The 27,174-nt window shown below is 43.2% G+C and overlaps 1 protein-coding gene across 1 annotated transcript in view; it reads left to right on the forward strand.

The window, feature by feature from the left end:
- znf407 (zinc finger protein 407) overlaps window positions 1-27,174 on the forward strand; it is a 150,054-nt gene that overhangs the window by 38,146 nt on the left and 84,734 nt on the right. The gene's annotated exons all lie outside the window — the stretch shown is intronic.

Below are 27,174 nucleotides of genomic sequence, written 5' to 3' on the forward strand. Positions count from 1 at the left end.
CCATCTTCATCATTTTCAAACACGTCTTTTAGACCTTTCTCTTCAGTTCACCAAAGAGTATTTGATTATTTCCATCCTTATAGGAGTAGTTCCTCCTAGATGAAACAAAAAACATTTTAGTTTCTTACTTCATCGCTACAGAGTGAATTGGAACAACATGGCCCTTTATCAATGCGCTATGGATGTCTGCTCAAGCCAAAGTGTTTAGTGGTGACGTATGTCCCCTTTCTCCTTCTAACATGTCACTTCTCCTCCATCTCAATGCTGCCATTGCCCATATTTATTTTATCTCGCTAATGTGGGTCACCCCTGTATGGCGGCCATCAGCAAGGCACAGTCAAATAGCTGTGTCTGAAGCCTACCTTTGGCATGATTTATGGGCCGGTGTGACGCTCAGCTCTCAGAAGGACCGCCATTGTCCTGCTACAGCTCTCAACCCTCGACGTAGGGGCGCTTTGTCTGCGCTGAGGCAAACCAGACCCCCGTCTTTAAAAAGAATCAAATTATTTCATCATGTTGGAAATGAAAAGGCTGTAATTACTCCTAATTAGACCCTGACTCTTTTCTTTTCTTCTTTCTTTCCCTTCTTCTCCCCCTCTCGCCTCCTCTCGTTTCTCACTGCGGAGTTTTGGAGGTGAATTCTTTTTCCAGAGGGTTCGAGATTGCTCTAAATCAGAGCCGTAGGGTGGAGAGTAGGAAACAATTTTCTGTTCAGTTTGAAATTGATTAATATAGGCTTTTGACGGCTGCTCTGGCTTTGATATTCAGTGAGTGGGGAGGTCTGAAGTGGTGTGATGACACTGTAATGTTTGCTTTAAAGCCCTACCTTAATGGGGCTGGCTCCACAATGTCATGATGTTTCACAAACCAGAGGAAAAATGAGAAGCAAAACACACCATTTGTGAAGTATTAAAGCACATGTCTCTGTCTGTGTGTGTGTGTGTCAGTGTGTGAGTGTCTACATGTGTGAAGCCTTGGTGGACCATCTACCTCAGAGTGTCTGTGCAGTCGTGTAGGGTTTCCCTTCCAATAACACCCCTCCACGCTGGAGAGCACCAGCCTAATGGCCGGCTATCACGGAAAATCATTTTCTGCCCGTCAACTATTTACATGTATCTTTACCACACAAGTCTTGTCGTTTTAGGCGGCACAACAATTTGCTAAGCAAATCCACTCACCATTTATCTATCAAGGGGGAGGCTGTTGCTGTGTGTGTGTCTGTCTGCGCTGGGGGCGGCGGCGGTTGCTGGTGGTGGTGGAATAGGAGGAGGAGGACTTTTCAGAGGAGGTGGGGGAGCTTTGAGGGAAGCAAATATTTTCTCTGGCTTGCGACAGCACAGTGAAAACACACTCCTGATGCTGATGTGTATTAGAAGTGAGCCGGGCAAATATTAGCACTGCCTTACAGTGGCAGAGTGGTGGTGTGGGGATGTTGGTGTGTGTGTGTATGGGATGGGAGGAGTTCACTGGGCTGCTGTGCTATGTAACACTGGTGGATTAAAAAAAATGGGCTGCCATAAAAATTATGTATTCTCATTTTTAACATGGGTGAGAGGTGATTGTAGCCAGATGAGAAAGTTTAAAGTAACTTAACCTAAAAGGACTTAACAATTTTTTTGGTAAAGGGCCATATTTAATTATTTGATTAATCCTTTGGTATGAACAACATGAGGAAAGTATTGAAAAACTGCTTGTGTCATAAATTTCCATATTCAAAGGTGAAGATCATCAAATGTATTTTTTGTCCAAACAATTCAATTGTCAGCAATAAAAAGGAAAAAAGAAAATCCCCTCATTTAACAAGCTGGATTTATCAATTGTTAGCCATTTTTTGCTTAAAAATTGCCTCAAACTTTTCATTGATGATCAAAATATCCATCCATGCATCCAGCTGACTTTGGGCAAGAGGCGGGGTACACACTGAACAAGCCACCAGCGTATTGCAGGGCCACCTAAAGCTGCTTTCAGACATGCACTGAACTCGGGAGATTCTCCGCACTTTGTCCCCGGAGGAGGTGCATGTGTAAACGCAAATGTACGATTGAGAGCCTCCAAATTATCTGCAGACTTTCTCTGCCCGGCCCCCTAGTATCAAGTCCGCAGAGAGTCTGGAGAATGACGCCTCTAATAGAAGACACCGATGAAGATGTCTAGAGAGTATGTGACGATAAGAGCTGACACCGGAGGCTGTGTGTTGCCAAGAACATCATGTGATCTGCGCAGCGGAATTAATACGTCATTTCCCGTCTCTGCCTGCTGCACCTGGCTGCACCACCTCTTGCTTGAATAATGCGGAGGATTGTTATGACCTCGTCTGTGTGGAGAACGTCCCAATGCATCGTGCATGTGTGAAAAGCAAACTGCGGGTAAAGTCCGGACCAAATTCTCCAGATGTTATCTGAACACAGCTATAGAGAGACAAACCATTTACACTCACATTCAAACCTTCAGTCAATTTAGAGTCTCCAATTAATCTAACCCCAATCTGTATGGAGTTGTACTGCAGGAGGAAGCCAGAATACTCGGAGAAAAAACACACTCACACCGATTTCCCCGCCAGCCCACCAGTACTCCCAAACAAACCATAGCATTTACCCAGCTGGACATTAACTTGTTCAGGTTGGCATGTGTGCTCAAGGGCACAACAACAACAACAACAACAACAACAACAGCAGCAGCAGCAGCAGCAGCAGCAGCAGCAGTTAACTCCACCCACATTTCCTACATAAGTCAAATACTTGTGAGAGAGGGAGAGAGACTGGGGAAGGGGGTGGTCAAACAGTACGGTGATGGGTCTTGTTTGTCAGCAAGAGAGTGCAAGGAAATGTGACAGAGCGCTGGAGGAGGTTTCCAAATCCATTTCCTGCTCTTGTCCGTCCACATCAGCTGCTGACGACAAATCTGCTGGTTCTTATTGTGTTCTATTATGGAGGGGTGGTGGATGTGCATGTGAGGGAGGGGGTTAGCTTGAGCACACATGCCCAAAAATGATGCGTCTCCTTTGATCTGTTCCAGTGTGAGCCACATGAACAGATTCGCCGCCAGGCACGCTCTCACACACACACACACACACACACACACACACACACACACACACACACACACACACACACACACACACACACACACATGCACACATGCACTAACACAGACAGCCCTGCAGTTTGGCCCTTTGCACTTTTTATAGCTCTGCTGTGTGTGTGTGTGTGTGTGTGTGTGTGTGTGTGTGTGTGTGTGTGTGTGTGTGTGTGTGTGTGTGTGTGTGTGTGTGTGTGTGTGTGTTGACTCATCCCGGCATCTTGTTTTTTCCATCCACGTGATTTTCTTTCCCTGATACATTTGTAGACTCACTGTAATAGGAGCCAGTGTTTGAGGTACAGTGCTTATTAGTTTCGTATCTCGGCTAATTACCCATTAAATAACCACATGCACACACACACACACTCCTATTACTGGATAATTAGCAACTGGCCCATTATGAATATGCATTTCCCACTGCTTGATACACAGGAATATGAATATATCCATTCTAATTGCCTCAATTGACTTGTCATGCTTTTCATGATATTTTGGTGGGTTGCTGTTCTCGAATCAGGGAATCAGAGTCCAGTTAAATGTTCCTCATTGTGTGAGGTGAGGACAGTTTCAGCCAGTTCAGTATTTGTATCTTCCGTGCTGGGTTCCATGTGTAGTCAGTTTGATACTTCATTAGCAATAATAGATGCTGGTGGCCTGCAGGCGACCTCAGGAGTTGGTTCAGAAGCTGCAGCTGCAAGGAATATGTCAGTCCTCATTGGTCAAGGTTCCTATTCACACTGTTGGAATGAGGCTGCTGATTTCCAGTATTGTTGGTAGATCTTCATGTATTCAATTCAAGCCCAGAATATTTAAAAGGCAATAAAAATGTGTTTTTTGGTTCATTCTTTGCTGTGGGACTGAACAGTCTGTTCTTGTTTCTCTTTGTTGGCAGTGCTGCATGTTTTTGTTGTTTCACTCTGCCCATCCTCCCTGGCCTGTTGTGCAGGATGCTCGGAGCAGTGTTTGTCACATCAGGTGCGTCAGGATGCCCATTGGCTACCAGCCGCCGACTGGAGCCATTCCGGCCAATCAGCTGTCGGCATGCTGACCTTTTTGCTGCTGCCCTGACCCTGATGGGAGGTGAAGTGTGTGGCTGGTAGCAGTCAGTACTGGCACAGCAGGATGAGGAAGAATAAGAGGAGCAGGAGGAGGAGGAGGAAAGAGGACCAAGCCGGAGGGCGAGAGATTTTCTTGGCCAGTCACTCCTGTTCCCGTCCTCCTTCCTCCTCTCAACTCCTCTTCGGTGGAGTCATGACAGCCTCTCTTGGCTGGTTTGCACCGTGTTTCACATGCAAAAGCTCTCTCTTCATCTCTTGTTACACAGTCAGTAGAAGAGAAGTGTAACCACATGAGATACTTCCAGGCTTGTCGTTGAAGAGTGTGTGTTTTCGTGACTTTGTGTGTGTCATTTAAAATGGTGACTGGTCCCATTTCCCAGTGGCCTCTCCTGTCGTCTCAGAGGTGCTTAGCAACAATCTGTCCTCCCGAACATGAAAACAAAAATCAGAGGATGCTCGAAAATGCTCTGAAATGCAGTAATGAATATTTTAGACATAAAGGACCCACTCTCCCAGCCTCCATTTGCCTAGCTCAGTCCTCCAAACAGCCCTTTTAAAGTCAAGTGATGGGGGTTAAGTTAATTATGCACATTAGGGCCAGCCTCCCTCCCTTGCTTTCTCAGTCGCTGTATACATGCGTGTGTGTGTGTGCGCAGGCTGCGGCGGTGGCTTGAGATGCTGAAAGTCTGCCTTTAATTAAACACAGATGCAAGGAGGGAGAGACTGTCTGTCACACACACTTTTAACAGAAGCTGCACGCATGCAGACACGCGTGGGCACATACACAGCTACATACACACACAATTGAAGGAGATGAAAGAGTGTAATCGACTCGGTTTGTGTGAGTGTGTTTCTGTATAAGAAGAAACAAGCTCTTTCTATCTCCGCTCTGCAACCGGATAAATAACTTAATCTAAATTAAGCATGAGAATTCTTGACTTTTAAAGGTGCATATTTGTTGGGTAGTTTAATATTTGTACATGTTTGCAGAGGAGTTTTAAAGTCTGTGTAGGTTTCTGAGTTATTTAGCAGTGTTTCCCCTACCATTATATTAGGGGGGTGCCCCGCCCCCCCAACGGCACCCCCTGCCCCCCCGGAAGGTCAAGTTAATTATTATTTTTTTTTAATATAGCTCCAGATCTCAACATAAGTCATTTAAGGTTACCTTTCCTATAAAACAGGTCTATAGCTTGCTCTTTTATTAAACAATCTAAATGGCCTTATGTTATTTATCTTATTTACACGACGGCATGTCATTTCTGTCTCTACATGGTCGCGCGTTTAGATTTCTCCTCTGCTCTCTGTATCGTGCACGGCGGAGTTCCATCCCGAGGCGCACACACGCACACACAGACACGTGCCCGCACACACACGCACTGGCACGTGCGCGCACACACAGGTGAGCCCCCCCGCCAAAAGCTGTAAACCTAGGGGAAACACTGTTTAGTAATTCGTGTATTTGTGAGTCAGCCTGTCAATAAATCCTGTTTCTCATTTTTTTCCCTACCGTTTAGATGCCCACCTGTTTGGTTACTTTTGTACCTCTGCTTCCTTTGTCCATTAAGCTGAATAGAGTTGTGTGTCTTATTTTTATTGTTATGTCAGTGTTTGATCTCACCTGTCATGGCAGTTGATTGATGTAGTCCATTTGCAGGAAGCAAAGGAAGCCAATGCTAATCAATGACAAGTCTTTGACATAAAAAATACCTCTTCAAGTCCAACTAGAATTAAGGGCTTGCGGTTGTTTGCCTCCGCCAACCAGTTTGTCTGTGTCTGTTTCTGTATATGTGTGTGTGTGTGTGTGTGTGTACGTGTGAAGTTAATGTGAATATGTGGTTTAAGTGTACTTCACAGCAGACAGACGATCCACTTGTTCTTGTTCTGCTGTATGTCTCCTGTATTAGTGTGTGGGTTCATTGAGAGAAACAAAAAACAGAGTCAGACTCCTTTTTATGTGTTCACATGCGTGGCCAATAAAGCTGATTCTGAAAGAACACAATATTTTAGCAAGTACACAATGCTTCACTTATGATTGTGGCTGGAAAAAAGCTGAAATTTCTGATATGTATATAAAATGAGAGAGAGTGAGAGTATCATAATGATTTATATAATTATCTGTTGCCTAATGAGGACTTTTACTTTTGATACTTTTTGTATATTCACTGATGTAAAAAACAATTATTGGACTTTTTAGGAATAACAGTATATTTCTATAAATAAAAAAATCTGATCACTTTTCCCAGTATATTTTATACTATAGTATATTTTATAAAACACTGATAACGTTGTGAACATTTTTTTTTTGAATTTTAGTGGCTTACAGAACTTTTCGGAGATTCAAAATTACTCTTAAACCTTGTATATTTAGATGTTCAAAACATTTAAAGCCCACACAAGACTACTCAAATTATTTGACATTTGCAAATAGATTTTCTTTTACTCTTATATGTCTGCTTTTATCAAAAAGGCTGGTTCCATATTTAATTTAGCATAATTACAGATGCACACCTGGCAGTTTTTTTTTGTCCAGGAGAACAGCATTTGCAATCCTTGAAAGCCTTAAATTCAGAGCCATTTTCTCTCCTCTTTGTCTCTCGGTCTCTCCTGTGCCGCGGCAACGGCCTCATTTTTCATTAGAGGATTGCCCCATTATTTCATTTCTTGTGATAAAATGACAAAAGATTACTCACGAGAAATACTAAATACAGAGCCAGACCGATGGGATCTCCCCTCATATGTAACACTGCTGGGCTGTGGTTGAAGGCTTCATATTTCCTATTTCTCTCTCTATTATATATATCTGGCAGAGCTGTAGATACAAGAACCATGCTTGTGCGTGTGTGTGTACTAAATTACATTCTTGGTGTCCCAATCTGGTCAGACACAGCTAGCTGGTCAGCTGACCTTGCTCCTTCTTTTTTTTATATGAGAAACCTTATTTTATATTTATAGCAGTACAATGAGAGGGAAATTAGTTGGACCTAAGAGTTGGCAGAAGAGTAACTTATTTCACACATGGTGGGAAGAGGGGGGTAAACAAAGGCCAGCGATGGCTAACGAAAAAAAAAGAAAACTCATACAAATAAATAAATAATAACCACACCATATCTTTATCTGAGATGATTCATATTTTATTTCAAAACAGTGCCGCCATTGGTCACATTTTTCAGTGGTGGATAATAGAAAATGTAAAGATACGGGCGGTGAAATATGAGTCGGTTTGGGGAGGTAAGAATGAGAAAAGATTAGCTTGAGATTAGAATAAGAGAGATGGAGAAAGGAGGAAGAGGAGGGCAAAGAGTCTTGCAGTGTGTGAGTAGTTTTCGGAGTGTGGTGCTGGTCTTTCTGTCAGCGTGTGTGTGTGTGTGTGCGCGTGTGTGAGTGTGTGAGTGAGTGTGTGAGTGTGTGTGTGTGTGTGTGTGTGTGTGTGTGTGTGTGTGTGTGTGTGTGTGTGTGTGTGTGTGTGTGTGTGTGTGTGTGTGTGTGAGTGTGTGTGAGTGTGAGAAGACAGATGATTCTACACACTCCCACACTACTTTGTTTTCCGCCTACCTCCACGCCAGTATAGATGGGACATCCTTGACCGACCTACTCGGCTGTGTACTCACACCTGCCCACACATATAGCTTCTATTGTTAGTGACCAATCGAACTGAACACATACCTAAATCCACATACACAGGCCCGTTAGAATATTCACAAACCAGAAGAACATACATCGTTTTCCTTCATTTCTTCCAGTGTCCATGCTTTGCAAACTGATGAACATATATTTGTTTGGTGATATTGACACCATTATTTTTGCATATTCATTTGCCTGTTTGTATCAGATAACCCAATCTCGTCGAATCGAGTTCCCGCTGTGGTTTTTTCACTGAAGTTGTTTTCCTCAACGTTCCTCCTGCCGTCCTCTGGTAGTTCAGAGGCTGGCCAGCCGATCCCCGAGTGGCCCCAAGTCTTTAGTTTAACAAGATACCCACTAAGGAGACTTGTTTTGGCTGCTCCCCTCCATCCTGAGAGTCATTAAGGCTTGGCCCATGGTGAGGGAGAGACCCAGCCGGGAATTAGCATAACCAGGCAGAGCAGCTGACGGGAGCCCTGGGTCAGTGGAAACTTCCAGATCAAACGCTCCCAGTTGCCCCCAGACCCGGGCTCTGGTTAACACCAGCAAGAACCAGTAGCCCTGGGGATGTGTTACCAAGCTAAAACCAACACCACCACACTGCCCACATCAACATACATGAGCATGCACATACACACATAGTTTGGGAAATATCTCTTTTTGATGTTTACTTTTCTTTTTTTCACTTTACCTTCTCTACTCAGTCTCCAACAGTATTTTGTTAGCAACCTGAATCTCCCTCTTTTTTATTATTTTACCACTGGCTCTGCTGCAGAAGTGACATATTAGTCGTAGCCAGGGCTATAGTGGTAAAAAATAAAAAAGGTGGGTAAACTATCATTTTCGGGGCAGCTCTCTCACACTGTTTAAAAGGTGGATGAACTTCAGTCACCCATATATGACACTATATATAGACTAGGAGACGAGAACAACTGAAATCGAATCATAAATACATTAGCATTTTATCATTATTATTGTAATTGTTGTTGTTCATTTGTACTGGTGTGGGATAAACAAAATCCAGATTTTACATTAATGGAACGTGTGATGATAACAGATAACAACATACACAGAGTGCATTCATTGTGAAAATGGACAAGTTAATGTCCAGCCATCATCATTGGAAATTAAGTTTATAATGTAATTGTTAGCATTTGATCAACCAGCAACCAGCGTGCGTTTACCCCCAACTACAGCCCTGGTCATAGCCTTCTTATTTATTTAATAATTTTCTGTTTCTTTCTCTGACTGACCTCTTCTCACGGAGAAATCAATTCTTTGTTTTCCATCTTGAATCTCAGCATAAGTACATCTGCAGCCATGATATTATTCATAGCTTTTTTTATTTGTCTATATGAGTTTATCTTCACTGACATGTAAATGGACTACATGTATTTATCTTACACTTTTCAAGAGTTAATGATTTACACATTTGTAGCTTTTTTTTTACTGGTTCATAGGGCTTGCATGCAAGTGACTGTTGAGGTGCGACTGTTGCACAAACACACAGAGAATAAGTTATATTCAATAACACAGAGAAGGGTGGGTGAGCTATGACCTCAGCCACTTGTCATAATCAGTCAAACAATCTCCAGCATCAAAACAAATTGTATTATACATTCTGAATGATTTTGTTTTTCATGTTTTTTAGATCAGATTTATAACTAGCACCAGCATCTTACTATAGAAGTATACAGTGTATTCATGTGTTCCAGTTGACGGTAGTCTTCAAAAAACAACAACTCAAAACCGGGGTGGGCCATCAGAGTTCATCAGTGACATTACATGATATCACATGTGGAAAGGTCATTTCAGTCTCACAGCTTCTGCCGCTGTGCAAAGTACTTGACAATAATTTGGATCGCTCATCTTAAAAACATCATTTTCTGTGCTCTGTTGTTTCTATCATCATGGTATGAAGTGTCCCTTTCGCAGTGCCCGCTCCGATGGCATCTGCTTTGCCTTAGAGGAGAGCTCGGCGATTTGCAGTGACGGACGTGGTCGACTCATCACGCAGAGCTAATTTACTTTAAGTTCTGCCGCATTTGTGTTACTTCAGATCTGTCACGGGATCACGTTGACGTTGCTATAGCATGCCGTTGTTTTGTTTTGGGGACGAAGAAAGCCAAACACCAGGATAAGGCGTGATGAGTAATGCTCTCTGACAGACAGGGCCTGTTGTTGGTGGACATAGCTGGCACTGGCAGAGGCTGTGACTGTGTGACTGTGTGTGTGTGTGTGTGTGTGTGTGTGTGTGTGTGTGTGTGTGTGTGTGTGTGTGTGTGTGTGTGTGTGTGTGTGACCAGCAGTTACCATGACTTGAAGTATAAATGGAAGACGGTTTTTCCATGGGTTTGTTTTGATTGTTTTCAGACACTCACAAAGCTTTTCAGAGCAATGAAACCAACTGTTGAATGTGCTTAAAACCTTTGAGCACTCTTCAGCCATTGTTTGGATTTACATGGATTACATTGCTTTGTGTAAATAAGATTACACTTATGCTTCACATTTTTAGCAACTGGGCTGATATGCGTGGTTGAGTATATGGTCAAAGGACTTCTGCATGTTTTATAGTCATCTTAAATTGAACATGGAGTGTTCATAGTGCCATGTTAGTCTGTACCATAGGAGTTGCAATCGCTGCTTTAAGACTACTATCTCACTCATAATAGCCACAACAACATAAGAAAGACAATGTCTGTGCGTTACAAAGTTGTGTGTCTCCCTGGGGAACATTTTTAGGAAATGATGCTGTGCAATTCATAAGTAACCAACCAGCTGCTGTCATCACCGTTGATCCTCCTCTATAATGCTAATTAATTCATCCTAGCTCTCGAGACAAACCAGCTAGTTAGCTGGGTAGTTTGATAACATGTGTTAGCTTAATTAAAGGAGAACTATAGCCAACGGGAGCTAAGTAGCTAAATTTGAAAGCAACAGTTAATTCTTCATTGTCATCAACGGGACATTGTGATGTAAAAAGTGACATGAAATTAATAAACCCTCCAAACCTGAACAGTTATGTAGGAAATGATCAGATATTCATTGACATTTAATTCAAAGTTTATACTCATATTAATAGGTGTCATGTTTTAAGCACTGTGGCCGTGGATGGATTTTTACTTGCAGTTTAATCCATAGTTTATCTATTTACCCACAGTAAATTGAAAGTAAGCCATAATACATGATGATACTTGGTTGAATCACAGTTTAAGTTCAAGTGAAGAGTCGGTTTATAAACCCATTGAGCGACCTTCTCAAATAGGACTTTGTCTAATGCTTTGGTCTCATTGAACCAAACAAACTGAGAGATCCTTCCCTGCTTTAAAATAAGTCCTTTGAATCAACTAGGTGTAAAGAAAACCCCTGCAGTTAACATTCTGCCCTTGCAGCCAAGCATAAAGTGATTCTAAGCTGCTGGCTTGTTCCGTTTTGCGGAAAAAAAAAAAACATCGCTTCCTACGACACTCTGTGCAGATGTTGAAGAACTGTTTATCTAGTTAACACATGTCAGTCGACGCTCAAAAAAACCCTTCTGTCTAATTAGAGACAGGCGTCATTGTCGTCTGTCTCATAATGAGAAATCATGAAAGCCTCTTATTTCTCTCCAGTGCCATTTGATATTTCACTGTGTCAACAAATCAACAGGGGACAAGTTTTAAGGCAGCGCTGTAAACAGGGTCCCCCTCCTTTTTTTTTTTTTACATGCACTGTCAATTACACTGTGGCAGTAGCCCTGCAGATACAGCAGAGCGTGATGCTGGCTGGCTGACTGGGTGACTGGCTGGGTGGCTGACATGGTGGCTGACTGGCTTGTCTCTTGGAAACATATGAAATATGATTTACATTGAGAGCATGTTGTAGCAAACCCTAGCCCACGGTATGCATATTCCCCCATTGTTTGTGACAGTTGGTTGTACCTGCGCCGGGGAAGAGGGCCAAGTAGGCATCCGACTTTGCATTTCAGTGGCTGAGCTCAGGGTCAGGAGCACATCTGGTTGACTGGGAGGTTTGTGTGTGGTGTATCATTTCTGTGTTTCAGATTCCATAACTCGCGCACACGCACGCACGCACGCACGCACAAACACACACACACACACACACACATTCACAAGCTCACTTGTTGCTGTGCAGCCGGAGCCTGTGTGCATAAAGCAGCAGCCGCGGCACACAAACGGCAAACCCGGCACACCGGTGCACTCCTACACAAACAAACAAACACACCTGCTGCTCCTGGCAAGTCGCTCTGACAATCAGCCGAAGGAGGGAAGGCAAACAAAACAAACAGTTTAATTTACATGACAGTAGCCTGCTTTACATTAGCATGCCGAGGCAATGATAGAGTGAAGCTCTGCTGGAAACAGCAGGTAATGAAAAGTGATGGTCCTATTTGCGGTGTACTGTAAGTACAGGAATGGGAAGCTCGAGCAGTCAGAACTAATAGCGAGCACTATGTTGCATGTCTCCTAGACGTGGTTAGAAAAAAATAAAACTTACCCCCGAGTCTTTTCTAAAATAACTAATTTTCAGCATTGCAGAATAAATATGAGCAATTTGTTATTGTGAAGAATTCAAGATATGTACATGTGTTAAGTGAAGAGAGGAGTGTGTGTGCTTTATTTATTTATTTATTTATTTATCTATTTATTTTTTGCTTTTCTTGTTCCCCCAAACTTTCCTCTTTTCGACAGCACATGAAATGTTTATGCAGTTTGTGCAAAAAACAATTCATGTGCAATTTTAACGAGCAATTAACTTCATCAATAAATAAGTAAACAGTGTTTTGGCCGGTTTGTAATTGTGCAGAATGGTATGTGTGTCTTGAGACTGCTGTATTTGTACTTGATAAGTTTTATGTCTGTGGACATTTATGCCCAGTATGCACATGAGTGTTTGTGTGGTTGGTGAATGTGCAAATGTTGCATGCCTGTTTGTGTTTTTGTCATAGATAATAACACACACTTCTCATGTCACGTGTTTGTAGTAATACTATTTATGTCTGTCTGTTCATGATTTTGTGTGTGTGTGAGTGTGTGTGCTGGCTCCAGTGGTCTGCTCCTCATGTAAAGAGATAGCATCTTCCCACAACAGATCAATAAGGGAATATTTCTAGAATCCCTGCCTCTGTCTCCGATTTAACCAAACCCTGTGAGTGTGTGTGTGAGTTTGTGTTTGTGTGTGTGTGCGTGTGCGTGTGCGTCTGCGTGCGTGCGTGCGTGTGCGTGTGTGCGTGCGTGCGTGCGCGCAAACGTGAAGAATACTCAGACTGACAACCTTACTTGTGCCCTGGTGGTTGGGTTGAACTCAGCTGCCATTAGTAGACCTATTGGCATATTATCAGACACACACAAGGCGTTTAGCCACATTTAGTTTCGTCTCTGCTCCTCAGTGAGACTCTAACCATGCGGGTTAGATTAGTGTTTCCCATTTTGCTTGATTCCCATTCATCAATCAGCACAAAAGCACTCTTGACATCACATGAACAATTTTTGGATCATGTGATATCGTTTCATACTGTTTATAAAATATGAGCAGAACTACATGGTTCTCTTCTCCTATACATCCACACACTAACTCTACTGCAGGTACAAAATATATTGACACACACGTGGATACATGGATACACTCCGTCTTGCACATGCAATCTCCACCACCCCCCACACTTCACCTAGCTCACGTTTACTTGCTGTAAATTGTCCTAAAGGGACGCAGCCACAGATGATTTATGGTGCCAGATATGATTAGATCCCATGTATTTTTATACAATGGACGCTTTTTTTATTTGCAAGTGGCGCCTTAAGTGGGAGCCAGTAGTCATTAACGACTGAATAAACAACGTGTTCCCTACTAAAATATAGCTTTGTGTGTCCTTCTCGTGACTGTTGTGGCAGCAGCACCTTGGCAACAGAGTACAGGCTGCTTTGAGTGGATGTGAAAATATTTATCTAAGAATGTATAATATGTCTGCAGAAGGCCGACATGTGTCAGAACGTATGGAATGGTCTCAGGCATTTTCTGGTAAATTAAAGCCCAAATTAGTTTTTCTTGAGCAGCATGTAACTATTTAGAGTGTCCTTCACTGGCTCATTGGCAGATTATTGACAGTGTAATAGGAGGGAAAACATGTGTGAATTAATCAATCTATGAGTCCATTATGATACTTGGACTAAATAGTTTTTTTTTTGTTTCCCTCCCTCCAAACAGATGAAGTTGTCATTCTTGAATCCCTTGTTTTTAGTATTCATGTTCAGTTTTAATGCTATATGCATATACTTTATAAATTTGTAAATTTACCAATAGTAGTGATTAATAAGCTTTTTTTCTGGGACATTTTCTGTGTTACTCGCAGGTTGTCCAGCATTATGTCTTGGATTTTGGTTGTTTAGTCCAACTATAGTCAATTGTTTACCATACAAGCAAGAAAAAAAACTGCAAATCATGTCATTTACGAAGGTGGAACAGGTTCATTTTTGACAGATTGAAGAGTTATTTATGGGCAGATATCACCTGGTAGTTCCCTCAGTGCTTGAAGAACAAGCCAGGGAAATACTAAAAAAAGATGTGCACAGTGTGTTAGTCAAAGCTGTTTCCATGTATAACATGTGGTAAACTATGTGTTAACTTCATCGACACTTTCTTTGCTCATGAGAGTATTCATACCTGTTGGTGTAGTTTTCACACACACACCCTTTATGTCTCACAGAGGTTGAACACACAGAGTTCAAGGTTAGCCTCAAATTCAGCTCAGCTCAGCTCACAGATAATTGTCAATAAAATTGATCCTCCTATTTTTTTTTTTTACTCTGCTTACATTTTTCCACCCTCCCACCTCCCAGAGACACTTCCCTTCACTCCCTCACTCCACTCTCCTCTGCCTCTGTCCTTCTCTTTTCATCCTCAGCTAGATAAGCCTGCCTCGACTGCCAAGAGCACCGAGTATCACTGCTTGCTTTTTTTCCCCCTCCTCTTATGTTCTTCTCACAGTGCGCTGAAGCCATGTCGCAATTTCTCAGGGAGTTTTGATGCCTGGATGTCTCCTGTCTGGGTCCATCTCGTCTGAGCCGCAGCGAAGGCCCTATACGATCTGAACTGCGCTGCCTCGCTGCAGGTCAGCCTTCACGGCCGATTAGTGTCGAAGCGCCACTTTGGTCACAAGTTGTCGGGAGCGCTTATCGTGAAGATCAACAGCGATCAGTCTCGCTGGTGCGCCCTCTCTCTCTCTCTCTTTCTCTCTCTGAGTCCTCTGCCTCTACTCCCTCTTTCTCTCTCCTTTCTGTTTTCTGCCCTCTCCCCTTTTGGCATTATCCCCCGTCTCCTTCATGTTCCCCCACCTCAAATCACTACATTTCCATCTATGTATTATCATTGTCATCTTTCCTTTCTCCCACCTCCCAGTGCTGTGTCTGTTGCAGGAGAAAGACAAAATGTTCTTTAACATTCACAGAATTGTCTGGCTATTATCATGGCTGCTTTTCAGGTGTTTCCAGGGAGAGTAAGCAAGTCTAACAACTTTTTTGTTACAAAAAGGTAAATTTTCTGATATAAAAGGAATTTTTCAAGCTAGTAAAAGAAATTTAGACTGAAAAAGAATAAAAACATTTTTTTAAGACAGGAGAACTTTCAAAATATGGTGTAACCTATTGATTTAACTCTGTCTCAGGCTGACACTAATGCATCAGCTCACAGGGCGACCGCAATCTTTGTTTTGGGCGTTGAATTGTTTCTGTGTTTTTACCTATGTGCCTCCTTTGTGATCAATTCTTCACTGAATTGTCTTCTTGCCCTACCCAATGCTGTTTACTGTTTGTCCACTTCAGTAGAGACAGATTCAATTTGTATACTTTCCTCCCCCCATTCTAATCCCTCCATCCCGCTCCTCTTGGTGTCTCTGTGCCGTCAGGCCTCGTCTGTGGCGAGAGCGGAGACGAGTCATGTTTGGCCTGTCAGTGTGGCTGCTAGTGTCAGTATCTGGAGCTGCTGGTTCCTCTGACAGCGCTAGAGGGGCTGCTGGTCCTAGCAGAGTGCAGCCGTCACCCCGTGACACGCTCAGTGTCACCGATCCCCTCCGTCTGGTGACATGGCGTCCCCTCCTCCTCCGCTAGTCCTCGTCTGTGCCCGCCACTCCGCCCCCCACCCCCCAGCAGTGGCCTTTTCACTGCCACTCTGCAGTCACTCACTCACCCAGTCAGTCACTTACTTACTGCCTCGCTGAGGAGTCTTTAGTACGAATTGACCTACATGTGTTTTTGAAAGCTGATACCAGCAGTCTTGGATTGATGTGTTCACTGTTGATGTTCACTCTTCCATCTTTATCTCCTACCTTTTTCAAGTAGAACTCATCCTAACGAAATATAAAATAAAATCATTTAATATTTCTTGTATTGTCTTTTTAAAGCCTTCAGCCTTTAGGATGCAACGACTGAGATAGAGAACAATAAACAAGGTGATACAATCAAAAGTACAGATAGATAGATAGATAGATAGATAGCCTCTGTGCAAAGCAGGACTAAATATGTGTGTGATTTAATCTGGCCTTGGCGAGTCTGCAGCGATGACAAATGGATGCTCACTATGAAACCCCCTCATCCAAGAGACAGTATTAGTTTTTGCTTTAATTACCAGCAGCAGTAATGTTTCCTATCCATAACTGTCGGCCTGCTAGAATGCAGCCTGGCAGAGGGGTGAGGGCCTTGTCTCTTCTCTCAGTGGGCCTCCTGTCTCCCCCCACACCCACACCCCCAATCCGTCTATCCTCTCTCTCCCTTTTCCCCTATTTCACTCCCCCTCCTCCTCCCTCACCACCTTCCCTCCCACCCCCTCTCCGCGCCTGCCGCATCTTTCATTTCAATATTTCAATATTTATGCCTCATCTGAGAAAGTTCAAAGTCACAGTAAGGAGGCATAACTTTCTCTCGCCTCCCCGCCGACAGCGCAGGACCCTGCCTGGTGGACAGGACGGGTGACGGCTGGTCTCCCCTCCCCTCTGATGGTCATCGGTGACAGAGAGAGGAGAGAGGCCCGATTCCGGGAGTTTGTTGCAAAGACAGTTTAACCATTATTTTTTAGAGCCAATAGTGACACTGATGATTTTGTTGTGCTATTCTCCTGAAAACGTTTGTAAGAGTTGAAAACAGTTGCTCAGATTTATATTTAATATTTCAGGTTGAAGCCATTATCAGTCTATATTGGTATGGCCCAATACACCCTCAGCCAATATTACGTTTCACAGCATGTGCACCTCAAAGGTCCAGAGGTCCTGTGGGTGCCCATGTGCCCTTATGTGCCCTTATTCATGTCTGAGTCCATGTCTGTGCATGTGTGTGTGCACAAATTATTCTGACCATCCCTTTAAAAAAACCCAGAGCCAGTTTTAATAAATAAAGTGTCTGACAAGTCCGTCCTTTGCCATAAAGATCTCTGACAGCTGCCGTCTGGTAATAGATTAGCCTAATTACAGCGTCCCTGAGTTTAGATCACAACGTCACGTACTCAGCCTGTCGCTCTAATAGCCATTACAGCCACTACTCTCCACTCCCCTCCTCTTGATGTAAAGTTGTAAAAAAAAAAGAATAAGAGGGAGGGAAAAAAAAGGAAAAAGTCATAAGGAAAAGGTCGTCCTCATTTGCATGCAAGCCTTCATTAGAATATGCGAATATGCTAAGGACCGGAGCTGGCGCTTTGCATGTGCAGGTGATGAATGGCCAGTGCATCGCAGAATAGGCTGAGATGGAGGCTTCGTCACCCTCATCTGCATAGCACACTTTATTTACTTATTTATATATTTATTCATTTACTTTTGAGTGCTTGCTCTCTGTGATACATCTCACATCCGTAGATGGCGAGTGAGGTGGACCTTTGCAATTTCCCCCTTTCCCCCCCCCCCCCTCCACAACACTCGCACACACTTCAACAAGAAGCGGCTTCATTGAATGGCTCTATATGAAATAACTTAAAGAACGTTTGGATGGCTCGTACTGTAAAGCCTTTGTGTTTGTTTACCACTTGCGTTTCAGTAATGATAAGGCATTAGAAAAGGTAGAAATTGTCTTATTGAGCGCTGTTTCAACCTGTGGAACATCAGACAGAGCGTCAGTGGTGGGAGGGAGGCCAGCGCTTGTTTGAGTGAAACCTTGCGCAGTGTTTTTTTTTCTCTTTTTTTTCGTCGAGGGTGGGGTGGGGTTTGTGAGGTGGAGGGCAAGTTTCCAGAGAGAAACTCTTCTCCTCACTCTTCTCTGTTGTCAGGGCGGCAGATGGTGGGTGTCAAGACAACGGCAGCGATAGCCAAACAAAGACATCCTTTGTGTGTGAGTGTGTGTGTGTGTGTGTGTGTGTGTGTGTGTGTGTGTGTGTGTGTGTGTGTGTGTGTGTGTGTGTGTGTGTTTTTGTGTGTGCGTGCATACTTTCTGAGAGATGTAGAAGTTCACCAGCTATGAGTAGGAGGCAACAGCATCTATAATAACACTTGAACGGTGTATTGTGTAAACTCCTAAGCTGTACTCTTACCCTATCTCCAGAAAGTCCATTGTTTTGTGTGATTTGAGACAGAGGACACCATCCTGTACCTCAGTGCAAGTACTCAACAACTTACTCCTGTGTGAGGAAAAAGTTCTTTTTCAATTACATCAGCTGAAGAAGCTGACAGATGTCACATTTGCAGTCCGACCCACAGACTGCAAACTTCCACTCTTTGCAGTCTTTTCCCCTCCATCAACAGTTATGGTTCTTTGAGCCTAATAAGTCATTGTTTGATAGGATTGCTGAATATTAGATTAGTACCATAGCGGTTTATTTTGCTCCTCTGGAGTGTGACCTTAGCTGCCCTTCACAGGCGCGGGAGGATAATGAGAGTGGTAGCTGGCCGACAGACAGGCCTGACATCCCAGCTACGCCCTTCACTCAGCTGGCTGAGGAAAAATGTCAATACGGGGCCTTATGTTTTATGGATTATCTGCTTTAGCAAAACTATAGTGAGAGAAATACAACTCTCGCTTGTCATGCTGCCTCAGTTCTTTTTAATGTGCGAGACCACTCACCAAAACAACAACGGTCGAAATTAGAGGCTGTCTTCCGTGTTTGTTTCTTTTCAATTTTCACTCCCTTCACCTCTCTCTCCTCAGTCTTTGCATCTTCCAATCGCTCAGGTTTGAACAGGGTGACCTGGCGCTCTTTGATTAACCAAAACCTATTTCCCCGAGCCATAGTTTGGGGATTTTGACATGTGTTTGATTTAGAATTTACATTTGGCACGCATCTTTACTAACACAATGTAGCGCGCGCATCATGAATGACGGCTGTTATTATAGAAATTCTACTTTTGTATTTTTATTTCCTGGGACTTAATTATTTATTTTAAAAATCTCTCTGCCTTTCTCTTCTCGTCTTATTCACTCAGTCTTTCTTCACCCTCTTTTTCATACATTTAATTTGTTCTCAGAGGACAGGCAGATAGACTGTACAGTAAACAGGCTGAATAAATCATGTTTGGGCTTTTTATCCTTGTGTGTGTGTGTGTTTGTGTGCATATGTTTGGGGGGGTGGGGGGTATCAGGGATACACTTCGTTTTTATACCCACGAGGCACAGGAGAGGCTTGCTGTTGTAAACGGACCCCAGTGCAGCCCTTTTATCCACAGTTTAATCTGCCCACTGGGGGCCAGAGAGAGGTCGGTCCCTGAAGGAGCACAGGGGGGAGAGACAGAGGTGAGAGGGTTGCTGGTGTCTTACCCCTAAATTAGAGTCTTTATAAGGAGATGAGGTTCTGTTGGCGTGTTTTCTTCTTATAATTAAGCTCTAGCATTAATGGCAGTGGTCATCTAGAAAAAAACAGGTTACGGTTACACCAATATATCATCTGCAATATTGTCCACTGCTAACATAATGTAGAAACTTCTCTGAGCATCATTCTATCATTTCAGAGCTAGTGAGTAAAGATTTTATGCAACATATTCAGTAGTAAACCACATTTTATTATCTTGAAGAACATTTCAAATTAATTTGATCAATACTCTTTGTCCCTCTGCTGCAAAGAATGCTGTTTAGGCAGGAATACATGTTTTTAAACCATAAACAATTACATTTAATGCTATTATTGCTAATATCACCACAGAATGGAAGGATTATTTTATGCATCACATTATCTAAAGTTGTTACCTTTAATCCAAACACACTCTCAATACAGACGTTAAAAATGCTATCAGTCAAACCCCGATACCGATGATCATGTTTTGCTGTTTTAGCAGTTTTTTCGGCTGTATAAAGATATGTTAAATAATTTTGCTTAGTGCTACATTTAGTGGCAAAACATGCTTAACAGCACTGAAACCCAAATGGGCTATTTTTTATTCTCCACTCCCCACCCTTCACCTCTTTTCCCAGCATACACCACCCACACCTGAGGAGACCTTAGGAACATAAGGAAACCTGCATTACAAATTACTGCACATCATAGAAATTGTGCAGCAAGCTTTTTAAAATACCAGCGCTGCCAGTGAGGCGCTTTGTAATTTATCCCTTCACGGCTGTTAGCTGCGCCGCGCAACGGTGATTTATTTGGTTTAAGAGAAGTTTTGTTTAGAGAGATAATGAGCAGGACTTCTCTTTAATGATTTAACACGGCGCAGTGGAAAGAAGAGGGGGGGAAGAAAGCACATATATTTTTCATATCTTTAACTGCACTGCGGAGAGGAAGGGAAGGAAGGAGAGAGAGATGCATTAGCAAGGGAAGCTAACAGCCTTTAACAACCAGCATTTTTGATTCATTTTGTTTTGTTGTGTAAAATGAGACTTTTTCACCTCCTCATAACGCAGCAGTATTTTAGTATGTTATGTATTTCATTTAAAATGTTTCTCAGGACATGTTCCATCTTCATAGCGAATACAGCTTTTTTTTTTCTTCCATCCATAAAAGTGAATTGCATTTGTGCTGATTCCACACATTGTGCCAGCTCTCACGAGTCTATTTGGAAAAGTGCTACTTGTGTAACTGTCTGTACCTTATTCTTCCTATACACCTCTTCCTTTCATCTTGACACCAAATACAGTATTATTCTTTCTTGTTCAGCATTTTCAAGTTTCTCGCCTCACTTAGGATTTGAATCCCAAATTAAAGCAGTTAATTAGAAAATATAATGAAGCTGAGCAGCATAATATGCAAACGGTGCTATGACGCTCAGAGCTGGGGGCTCCGCAACACTGAAACTGCCATCGGCGCATAACGATGATGATATCAATAATAGATTACTTCATCAATCGCCGTTCTCTTGAAGATGGAAATGCACTGTTGGGAAGGGACCGAATTTTTATTTTTCATTATTATAATTTTTTTTTCCTCCCTTCCTCCCTCCCTTTCCCGTAGCTTGGAAATGTCTGTTTCATCTCACATTAGGGTGTGCTCTGCATAAATGCAGGTGGAACTTGCTCTCCCTCTAAATGATCCTTTAATGGAACAGTGTGCACTGGAGCTGGGAACTCTATGGGGCGCTGCCACTGTCGATGAGAACTTCGCCTCAATCAATCCGTCAAGCCCCATCACCTGCCTCAGCAGATGATCCAAAAACCCCTTTGGAGAGGCAAAGTGAGCTTTTTATGTACCTCCTCTAAGACTAGAGGACACACACACACACGCGCACCCACAGGCATGCACGCTGGAGCGGTGTCATCGTAAGTGAGAGGTGTCTGTTTCACTCAGAGGCTTGACGTTGATCCGTCGTCAGAGAAACACTTTGCCTCTCTTTTATTTTTATCAAGATCATCTTAGAATAGATCAAGTGCTTGCTTTGCTCTGGCACGGGGATAAAAACAAGATCAATTCTGATGTTTTATTTATTTATTTTCCTCCCCAATATCTGTTACATTATGGGATGTTTCCATAAGCGGATCTCTTAGAAGCCCAAGCAATATTGATGCGAAGTCGCCTCTCGCTCCCGTCAAACGAAGCGACAGCAGCACAAACTGCATTTGCCTGAGCTCCTCTCCCAAGTTCACATTCACTCCGACTTATCCCGATACTCCATCATGATTTTTCATATTCTTTTTATTTCCCTTCTTTCTCTCCAGTGGCTTTTCTTACTCTGTCCTTCCATCACCATCTATCTCCACATCTGCAAATTTGACACCACATTTAGTTCACCCTATCTACTGCTAAAGGCCTGCGTGTAGAACATCCATTAAACTGTAGCCTGTAAACTCAGCAGAATCCTCAGTCCTCATTCTTGATGTCTTCCTGTCTGTCTCTCAGTCAGGGAGGCAGTCGCTCCATCTGTCAATAAATGTCTTATCTTTCGACTTCTTGTTCCTGTCTGTTTATCTGTCTGTCTGACATGTCGGCAGCTGTCTCAGCGCTCCAGGGTTGCTGTCAGCCAAGTGTTGGTTTCTGTTCTTCTGTCAGTTCACCTGCCTGTCAAAGCTTCTCAGATTAAACATGTCAACTTACCTCCAGGTTTCCTGCTTCTCCAGGATGGGTTTATAAAAAAATAAACAAGGAGGAAGCACATTGTGTTTACTCGGAAGTCTGAATTAGTTGTGGCATTGTTAAACGCTGTTTTTTTTAATGCTAAGGATCTACCTGATAAATGTTTAATATAGTACGTGGGTGCAGTATCCTAAAGATGCATTAAATATGCTTATATATCTGTAGCATTTCCTTTGGCTTTTGTTTCTACATTTGACCGTATTTCCCATAAATCCATATGGTTCTTTGGTCTCTCACCCCACATGCGAATTGGGTTCAACAATGGCAAGGCCTTCACTGTGGAAGATGAGGATTGAAGAATAGACACAATGGAAGAAAATAGGAGTGAGGGAGGTTTGGCAGGAATAGGGTGGAAATAAGACACAGTGGAGAAATAGACAGGAAAGAGACATTGTTGAGATGAGTGGTCGGAGAAGGCGTAGATGGAAGTGAGGGTAGATGGAGGAAGCTGAGATGGCAGAGGAGATGGAGGGAGGAGTGTGCGGGGGGAGCTACCTGCTGCTGATGGCAGTCAGAGTCAGTGAGGGATGGAGGGCGATCCAGCTGTGACATTAAAGCAGCAGGTGGAGGCCATCATTAGGACTGGCACAGGAGGCTGGATGAGCCCGCACACACTCATTTCTCTGGGGCCCAGCAGACCACTGCAGAGAGTGTGTGCGTGTATGTGTGTGTGTCTACTCAAAAAGAGCTGCAGCAATAGTCCCATAACTTCAGAGCCCATCCCCATGCACCTCGCTTTTCATCTTTCCCCCACGGAACCTCTCTACTTCCCAAGGTTTCGGCTGCTTCGCCTGGCGAGGGTTGAGTGGTTCCTACATCTGGTAGCTCTCCCGTAATGGCTTTTCTGTTGCCTTTTAACCATTTACAATACAGGAGTTTGTCCTGCTTCAGCTTCATTTTTCACCACATGGCTTATTCTATGATGTGTTTACGTTGCGGTGGCACACAGCAGGCAGCAAACTAGATGTTCAATTGGTTTCAAAGGGAAAATTAACAATTGACCCCTAACTTTTGCCTTCTGCAGCGTACGTGCACCAACAATTTGCCAGATTAGCTGGTCATTGTAATGTAAGGGGAACTATTTTTAATTTTAGTAACACACTTCTAGAGGTGAAATGACAAACTGATGAGTTATTGTGTCCATGGACATCTTTTGTTGTCTTCGGCATTTGCCATGCCAGTCTTTTACCTGATGCCATCTGCTATGGCGTTTTTAAGGCAGCAGTGCGAGTGCAGAGATGTCAGAATCAAGCGAAAGACTACAGTACATTTGTCCTCTTTAACCTTTCAAGGGTAGCTGTCAAAACCTGGAAAAAAAACAGCTTAAAGTAACTCAAGAAAAAGTGTGTCATATCTGACCTGGCTCCATCCCAGCATGCCTTGTTGTGCACAGCTTTCTAGAACGGGTATGTGTGATATTTGGGGGTTGGTGCCGGGCTACGGTACATCTAAGCTGAGTGGTGCTCCAGGCTTTTTCTTAGATCTCCCATCCCTTCTGGACCTGTGGATGGGCCTATCCAGGAACACCATTAGGCAAATGAAGTTGTTTGTATCAAATATTGACATGTTATCTCTTCATCGTCAGGCAGCGGGAGGGAAGAGAGAGAGAAAGATTGTAACTGTGGGTAATTGAGCCGTGTCTCCCCTGCTTATCGGTAAAGCTCCGGCACGTCACGGACCTAACGAGCTGTGGCGCGCCGATTAGTCTGAAGGGAAAGTCGAACGTGAAACACCAGAGCCGCCGTCGTTCTTTTTCTTTTTCTTTTTTTTTTTTCCATATCTGCAATGGATATTATGAGCCTCCCTGGAGGGCAGAGGCACAGCCTTATTAGTTCAATTCATGGGGGGGAAGTGAATTGATATGGATGAATGGCATGTTAAAGTATCCCTTTGTTACAATAACCATCAAGGCTGATGGTTCTGGCTGATGATGCAGCCCAAGGCAGCAGGACGACAAGCTGAGGCCTTGACCTGGATGGCAGAGGATGCACACACACCAAGGGCAGGGGGCTGATTACACACTGCCTTAAACAAATGGATTTGCCCCTTTAACATTTAGATATGGGATCTCTGTGCGTGTGTGTGTGTGTGTGTGTGTGTGTGTGTGTGTGTGTGTGTGTGTGTGTGTGTGTGTGTGTGTGTGTGTGTGTGTGCATGTACACTTGAGTGATAGGGGACTGTAGGTGTTTTGTGAGTACAGATTGTTATGGTATGAGCTGTGTGTGTGTGTGCCACCTGCATTCTGTCTCAACATTATCAGAAATAGTAGTTTTCTGTGTATCAGATCATCACATGACAAAATGCTACTTGTGTATGTGTTAACATTACCCTTTTGTGTGCAGTTATTTGGGGTTGTGAGTGTTGTTGTACATTTCTATGAACATGTGTGCGTGTGTGTGTGTGTGTGTGTGTGTGTGTGTGTGTGTGTGTGTGTGTGTGTGTGTGTGTGTGTGTGTGTGTGTGTGTGTGTGTGTGTGTGTGTGTGTGTGTGTGTGTGTGTGTGTGTGTGTGTGTGCAGACTGTGCCAGGTGGCTCCACAGGGCATTTCCTATCTTCCACCCATGCCACTCTGAGAATAATCCAGTGAAAAAAATCGGCGAGATGAGAATCTCACAACATGCCAGTTTGATTTGTACCCCTTACTATCAAAGAAAGCTAATTAAAATCATATTTTGCATATGTCTTGTCTTTCATGCACATATGCAAATTGCCCCTGTTGCCTTTCAGCGCTCTGTAATTAGGTTTATGAAGGACAGCTGTAATACATAATTAACAGAAATGTTTGCAAGCTCTTTTTTTCCCCACGTCTAAACACGACGACTTAAACAAGCACGCGTGAAGTGTTCCAAGGCTGGGCTTTTCTCTCAAATATATTGATTCATTCCTTTACCCTTCTCAGAAATATCTTAATTATGCTGTTTGTTTATTTATAGATGATGCCGTCAGTCAGAGGCACTTCCAGTGGGCCGGGGAAGCTCAGCATTTTTGATCTTGCCAGTCTGCCTGATTGGAGTGTACAATATTTAGTCATCGCTCGCTCCCAGTTTAACTCCGAGGCAACATTCTGGACGGGTGGATGGATTGAGTTAGAGAGGACTGAGAAAATGCAGAGTGATGATAACGAGGCAAAACAGTGGAACGTTTGAATATTTATATGGTGGTGTTAGTTAGCGTCGGCCTCAGGGGCCTCGATGACGGACGGGACTCTGGGGCCATGATGGGATGGAGGACACAGCCGTGTGTGTGTGTGTCTGTGTGTGTCTGTGTGTCTGTGTGTGTGTGTGTGTGTGTGTGTGTGTGTGTGTCCAGACGTTGGCAGGGGGGTTGAGGAAGATAGTTGACATAGCGACATAAATGGTGAAATAATTATGCTTTTGCTTCATGATAGACTGACTTTTAAAGTTAGAAGTTAAGCTGCAGGAAGGCACAGACAGGCTCGCCAGAGAAAAAAACTGAATAATGCTCCAGACGGGAAAAGGAAACGAGAAAGGAAAAGAAGAAATGGTCGTAGAATCATGGAGGAGAGGAGGACCCGGGTGTGTGCAGCGACAGTGCCAACCACATGACTGTCGGTTCAACTCCCTCAGCCTCTTTCATGTAGCTCCATCCTCAGCTCTCAGATGTGGTCATTGTCCCTCAGTTGCACAATAATGGGAAGTGATGGGTGCTAAATGAAAAGGCCAGGGGATGAAAACACTGGTGAAGCAGCTTGGATGTCGGAGTAGTTATTCTTGTCATCCGTTCATTATGTTTTCATATGCTGTTTAGGAGACACGGTAAACTCAAGGCCCTCAACAAAGTCAGGACACTGTGGTCACTGTGGAGCGATGGTAACCTGGTATTTTTGACTGTGTGTGCGTGCAGCCACATGTACTGTAGATCCGTGTGCATGTGAATCCTTGCACATATTTGTGTGACACATTGATGTACTACATGTGGCACCCTCTGATTCTCCCTCTGCTGTCTGACCAAAAAGGTGCTAGTTACACAAAGAAAACACACACACACACACTCTCCACTTTACACTCTTGTGGTATAAAAAAGTTTCTGTGTAAAATCTGTCTGCTTTGCAGGTCTGTCATCGATTAACAGAACAATAGTTATTCCTCCAGATCCCTGTTTTTGGCAGCTTACATTTGCTGCCCTGAAAACTCAATTCAGGTCAAGGAATGTGAGAAAAGGATGGATTTGTGTTCTTATGTTATTGTTGGAAAATAGAAGAAAATAGAAGACAAGCAACAGATGCTACATTTGATTAAGGTGAAACACCAAAGACACCACATCTTTCTGTTTTACAGCTCATTGCTGGAAACAATGACGAGCTTCACTTTTACTTGAGGTACTCTGTTTTGTGTATTTAAATACACACTATTGCAGAGATTATCTACCAGCATCTATCGTTCTCTTTTGAAACAAAAGGGTTTTCTTACATATATTTATTATTTATTTATGATAGATCACTCGTTAGGTCCTTTCAGACATGCACCAAACTCCTGATAATCATCTGAAATGATCAGGTGGGGCTGTGTGTGAGAATGCAAATGTCCGGGTCAGAGACTCCAGATATTCTCCAGAGTTTCACCTGCCAGCCCTCCTATGTCTGACGGAGCCCATGTGAGAAAACAGCAGGATTATGTCTGAGGAATTTACAGCAAGCGAGTGGGAGTTTTGATGATGTTTCTAACACACAACAGAACCCAACAAAAAAAGCACAAAAATATTGCAAACATTTCACAATCAAAAAGTAGAGCTATTCACGTAGAATACACAAATGAACATGTCAACTTGGAAAGGCAAGATTCGAGAGTTTTGGGTGATACAGGCCGATGCTGATGTTGATGTGCTATAAACCAACATCTGAATTCTGCAGCGGACTTCATACGTAATGTCCCGCCTCCTGTCTGCTGCGCCACCCCTCGCCAGAACGCTTTCTGTTGTTGTGAACACA

Source organism: Hippoglossus hippoglossus, chromosome 16, assembly GCF_009819705.1.
Source record: "Hippoglossus hippoglossus isolate fHipHip1 chromosome 16, fHipHip1.pri, whole genome shotgun sequence".
Classification (NCBI taxonomy): Eukaryota; Metazoa; Chordata; class Actinopteri; order Pleuronectiformes; family Pleuronectidae; genus Hippoglossus; species Hippoglossus hippoglossus.